Raw genomic sequence first — 6,000 nt, 5'->3', positions numbered from 1 at the left:
AACGGGCGCAATTTACGTTAGCGTTTTGGGTTTGCAGCTAAGGCCCAGGTGAGGGGAAGTGCTCCTATCGCGGAGTACAAGCCACACAAACCCGGCGAGCGGAGAACATGAAATACCAGACGTTGAAATAAAAACACCGTCGATCAACTGAATAAGTACAATCAGGTGAGACGCGACTTGGAGTAGTCATATTTAGGCCAGCTGACGTGAGTTGCTATAAAGTAGCTAACAAGCTACCTAGCTATGTGATTGTACGTGTTGTTAAACATGCTAGATGTCTTTCACTCTTGCACGTCTACGGTCAAATATGTATACACTCAGCTTTCTAAACACTCTTCTCATTATACTTTTATTTAGCTATTGAAGTGCGTTAAGGTTTTTGCCGGCCATGCTAGCGTAGTACGTTGCTGCTAACTACTGTCGTCTGTCTGTCTTCCACTACTACTTTGTGTACACTTATTGTCATTAACACACTGTTCACTTTCACTTTATTTCCAACATGCGTACGACACAATGTAATGCATCACACAATTCCAGTTGTTTCATTCCAGCACGTCCGAAAGGTAGGAAGAAGCAGAGATTATTTAATTCTACCCCTTTTCACACCATAGTAATTTTATCCAATTGTCTCTGTAACAGAACAGTGAACACATAAATAATAAATAAATAATATACCATCGTAATCTGTGTTTTTAAATCTAGATTTTTATTTATTGTTTTAATTGGTTTTACCCTTTAAATTCGTTTTTAATCATATATATATATTTTTAATTGGTTTTATATTTATTTATTAGGGGTGTAACGGTACACAAAAATGTCAATTCGGTACGTACCTCGGTTTAGAAGTCACGGTTCCGTTCATTTTCGGTACAGTAAGAAAACAACAAAATATAAATTTTTGGGTTATATATTTACCAAAATCTTCCACCAAAAATATTTTTCTTAGTGGAATATCCATCCATTTTCTACCGCTTATTCCCTTCGGGGTCGCGGGGGGCGCTGGAGCCTATCTCAGCTACAATCGGGCGGAAGGCGGAGTACACCCTGGACAAGTCGCCACCTCATCGCAGGGCCAACACAGATAGACAGACAACACCCACACACACATTCACACACTAGGGCCAATTTAGTGTTGCCAATCAACTTATCCCCAGGTGCATGTCTTTGGAGGTGGGAGGAAGCCGGAGAACCCGGAGGGAACCCACGCAGTCACGGGGAGAACATGCAAACTCCACACAGAAAGATCCCGAGCCCGGGATTGAACCCCAGATTACTCAGGACCTTCGTATTGTGAGGCAGATGCACTAACCCCTCTGCCACCGTGCTGCCCTCTTAGTGGAATAGTTGAAGTAAAGTAATCGGAACCTTGGATAGGTCAATAATTCATAATAACATTGATTTTGATTCAATATTATGTTTTGAGTAATTACAGTTTGAAAGAAAGAAAAAAAAACAGCTTTGTTTTATTAGTCAACATTGCAACTTTTTCTAACTTACATTTCACCTTTAAGCTTTTTATTTCACTTTTGTTATGTTTTTGTTTATTTTAATAGTATTTTTAGAATGTGCGTTGGGCCTTAGCTGTGGGCCGCAAATGGCCTCCGGGGCACACTTTTGACAAAGAAATTAAATCTGATAAATCTATGGACAAAATGCAGAGCCTGGTGACGCATGCGCGTTTATCATAACTCTCTCGCTCTCTCTCTGTCTCTGCCCCTCCCTCACGAATGCTGCTGCGCGCACAATTTGTTTTGTTTTTAACCCCTTCTTAACCCTGAACGTACATTGAAAATACACGCAACCCTAACTCAAAATGCCGGACATTCGAGGCATTTAAGAAACTCCGCCCTGACAGCTCCGCAAAAGAGGACATGTCCGGTGAAAAGAGGACGTATGGTCAGTCTATCGTAGCCCGTTAGCTGCTAGCATGCCGTGTGTTGTGCCTCGGTGTGCATTGTTTACACAACGTGTGTTACGCTACTTAATATGTCCGTGTGGAAACTTTTTCGGTACACCTTCGAACCGAACCGGAACCTCTGTACCAAAACGGTTCAATACAAATACACGTACCGTTACACCCCTATGTCTTTATATTCCATGCATATGCGTACGGAATCACTCAAACACAAAAAAATGCATAATGAAAGATGTCTTTTCATGTAGGAGGTATATTGTAATAATATATTTACTGAATGGAAAATAAGTAACATTAAAAAAATACTAAATGACACCAACACGCATCAATTGAATTCATTTTAATCGGCCCCTATAAGTCATCCAGCAGCTAAAAAAATGAAAATTGCTGAATAGATATTTCTAATATTTTTTATTTCTGACCGTCCAAATATGTTGAGACGTACACGTACGGAGGATTCTCGTCTATGGTTTGTCTTTGCACACATGTGCGTGTGCTATCAAGTTTGCACATGTTTTATTATATGCAAACTTTTAGTAAATCAGGTCCTTAGAATGCATAAAAAAAGAAAGACATGTTTTCTTGTCTTACATAGGGATTGTGAACGATATGGAAAATGGAAAAAAGTGCTGTTTCCCTTAAACACGTTATAGGATGCAGATTCAGAAAGTCCACAAAAATGAAGGTGAAAAAAAGACAGAAACATTAAAAGAACAAACACAAAGGACATTAAAGAGTACAGAGCTGATGCAACTTTAGCGGCGTCATTACTACATACAGCTACAAAAGTAAAAAGAAAAAAATATAATACATATTGCGCACATACGATTGCACCATGCTTAGACAAATGACAAAACGAAACAAAAACGGCATCTCAACACCTAACTGACTCCATTTCCCTAAAATTTAGGTCAAAGACATAATTATTATTTTTTAAACACATTATTGGTTTTATTTGAATGCCATTGTTTTCTATGCTTGTACTAAATGTCTTTAATGCTTCATTTATCCTTGACCTCTGCATTCCAATTTTAAATGTCTGATTTTGGTTTTGCAGAGCTGAACAAATTTGTCTAAGACCCAACCATTTGAAGATGTGGAAAGGTAAGACGTTACAATGATATAAGTGTTTGTGTTTCTTCAAGGTGTAGCATCATTCAGTTGGCCATATCCAGTCACTATTAAGGCTGAAACGACGCGTCGACGTAGTCGACGTAGTCGACGTCATCGGTTACGTAAATATGTCGACGCCGTTTTTGTGTGTCGATGCGTCGCATATTTACGTCACACTACCGTCATGGCGGAGCGCAAAGCAGACGATGCGAGCGGTGCGAGCGAGGGGAAAAAAGCACGCCAAAAGTCGTCAAAAGTGTGGGAGTATTTCAATAAACGGCCTAATAATGTTGTAGTGGCGAACAGCTGTCTCGTCAGCTGAAGCGCGAGCTCGCAACCGTGGCTGCTGAGCAACCAGCCAAACCCCACTTAATAAAATTATATTTTATCTTAGAGCACATCCGCATCCCTATTCACCTAGGCAACCCCAGGAAATGTATATAATTGGGCATTATTTCGGCCAGTCGGCTTATATGATCAGAACCGATCAGTTTACGTTCACGCGCAGGTATAACGCGGCGCGCTCCCGTCTCATCTGCTGGTGCGCGAGCCCGGTAATTAGACCACTGTGTCAAATCAAGGAGTACAAAAGACGCCAGCGCAGAGTGGAAAAAGGTTTAGTTCGTTACAGAAAACCCAGAGTTGTGCCAAAGTGTACCAAAACCAATAGCTGAACGGACAGCCGGTAAGATTGCACTTTAGTTGTCTTTGTGGGTGTGGCGCACCTGTTGCGCTGGTGAAATGGGGGGTTGTGTGCATGTAGCGTGCTTAGCCTGGAGGCTAAATACACACGGTGTTTTGTGTAACTGTTGTTTAGTAAGGAAGTGTTGATATTCTTTGCTTAGATTGATAAATGTTGGAGCAGTTTGCTTCATCAGGAGGGTAAAGTCGCTCAACTTAAAGTGTTGGATTTAACTGTGTTGGATCATTGGCTGCTGGTGAGGGCATAGAAAAAGGGGCATTTTTCTACCAGTCGACGGCGTTTAAGATTGAGTGTTTCACTGCTAATTTAATAATATATTTATATTGAATATGGATTTTAAATATGTATCTAAATAGGTGGTTAATTGGTTAGGTATTTATGTATTTGCATATTGGGTTTTCTGCTGCATTTATCTATTGTGTTTCTGGGTTTAAATGTATTTTATATGTATCTTGGTGCATTTATGTTGAGACAATTTATTTAAAATCTGTTTTAACTTAAAGGAAAAAGATGTGTCCATTTTCTTGCACTTGTTTAATGGTTAAGAGTTTGATTGCCTTACTTAATAATTGTAAATTATGGGATTGATAATTGATTGATTTTTTACAGCATGTTAATCTTGTGGTGTTTTGTCCTAAAAAGGTTTTTCACCTACTAAAGAAGCTAAAGGCTACTAAAGAAGCTAAAGGCTACTAAAGGCTACTAAAGACAGCTAATGACAGCTAAAGAAACTAAAGTCTACTAACACTGCTAAAGACTGCTAAAATGACTAAAGAAGAAAAAAGAAGCTGTTTCTTCGTTGGAAAAACTGTTGCAAACTAAAGGAAAATAAAAGGAAAAAGTAACTACGGTCTGGTCTTTTGAGTGAAATCCAGAAGCCACATTTAGCATTGGTACATCCCTTCAAGTGTGGGATAAGCACAGCGAAAAAAGCAAAACACTTGACAGTTGTTGTATGCACACAGTGTCGATCGGAAATGGCCTATCATAGCAGCACAACGGCTATGAACGAACATTTGAAAAGAAAACACCCGACAGCGTTCTTGCCATCACCATCAACTAGTCAATCGTCCGCGTGAGTACCGTATTTTCCGCACTATAAGGCGCACCGGATTATTAGCCGCACCTTCTATGAATTACATATTTCATAATTTTGTCCACCAATAAGCCGCCCCGGACTATAAGCCGCGCCTACGCTGCGCTAAAGTGAATGTCAAAAAAACGCTGCGCTAAAGTGAATGTCAAAAAAACAGTCAGATAGTTCAGTCAAACTTTAATAATATATTGAAAACCAGCGTTCTAACAACTCTGTCCCAAAATGTACGCAAATGTGCAATCACAAACATAGTAAAATTCAAAATGGTGTAGAGCAATAAATGGCAACATAATGTTGCTCGAACGTTAATGTCACAACACACAAAATAAACATAGCGCTCACCTTCTGAAGTTATTCTTCATTCGTAAATCCTTCGAATTCTTCGTCTTCGGTGTCCGAATTGAAAAGTTGCGCAAGCGTGGGATCCAAAAATGGCCTCGTCGAAGTCATCGGATTCAGTGTCGCTGTTGTTGTGCAGCAGTTCTGTGAATCCTGCCTTCCGGAAAGCTCGGACCACAGTTGTGACCGAAACTATCTGCCCAGGCATTTACGATCCACTGGCAGATGTTGGCGTATGTCGACCGGCGCTATCTGCCCGTCTTAGTGAAGGTGTGTTCGCCTTCGGAGCTGTGTGAAAAAAGCCACCCGGCCTCTTCGCGTAAACTTCCCTTAACCACTCGCTCATCTTTTCTTCATCCATCCATCCCTTCGAGTTAGCTTTTATGATGACGCCGGCTGGAAAGGTCTCTTTTGGCAAGGTCTTCCTTTTGAATATCATCATGGGTGGAAGTTAGCATGGCAAGCTAGAACCACAGTGAAGGATGACTTCTCATTCCCTGTGGTGCGAATATTCACCGTACGTGCTCCCGTTCCACAGGAATATCAGTTGCTGTGAAATACGGTAGTAATCCGTGTGCGGATGGAGAGATTGCGTCTTTTTATGAACCGGATCGCTTAGTAGGAGCCATTTTGTGGTCTTTACAGATGTAAACAGGAAATGAAACGTACGGTGATATCCGCGCGTTTTTTCTTCTTCTTCCGGGGGCGGGTGAAGCGCTTCCTGTTCTATGGGGGCGGGTGCTTTCCTTGGCGGTTGCTTGCGTAGAAGAAGAAGCGCTTCCTGTTCTACCGGGAAAAAAGATGGCGGCTGTTTACCGAAGTTGCGAGACCGAA

General features: G+C 41.0%; 1 protein-coding gene across 2 annotated transcripts in view; it reads left to right on the top strand.

Annotated features, from left to right (window-relative positions):
• Positions 1-6,000, top strand: part of dicer1 (dicer 1, ribonuclease type III) — an 80,008-nt gene continuing 74,008 nt past the window's right edge. For both annotated transcript variants that reach the window (XR_009816063.1, XM_061969046.1), the window contains exons 1-2: positions 1-165; positions 2,973-3,019. The gene's annotated coding sequence lies outside the window, so the exon portion shown is untranslated. The remainder of the gene's footprint in view (positions 166-2,972; positions 3,020-6,000) is intronic.

This window comes from Nerophis lumbriciformis, linkage group LG08, assembly GCF_033978685.3.
Source record: "Nerophis lumbriciformis linkage group LG08, RoL_Nlum_v2.1, whole genome shotgun sequence".
NCBI classification, from domain to species: domain Eukaryota; kingdom Metazoa; phylum Chordata; class Actinopteri; order Syngnathiformes; family Syngnathidae; genus Nerophis; species Nerophis lumbriciformis.
The sequence above is the reverse complement of the archived record's forward strand: the minus strand, read 5'-3'. Positions and strand labels throughout refer to the sequence as shown.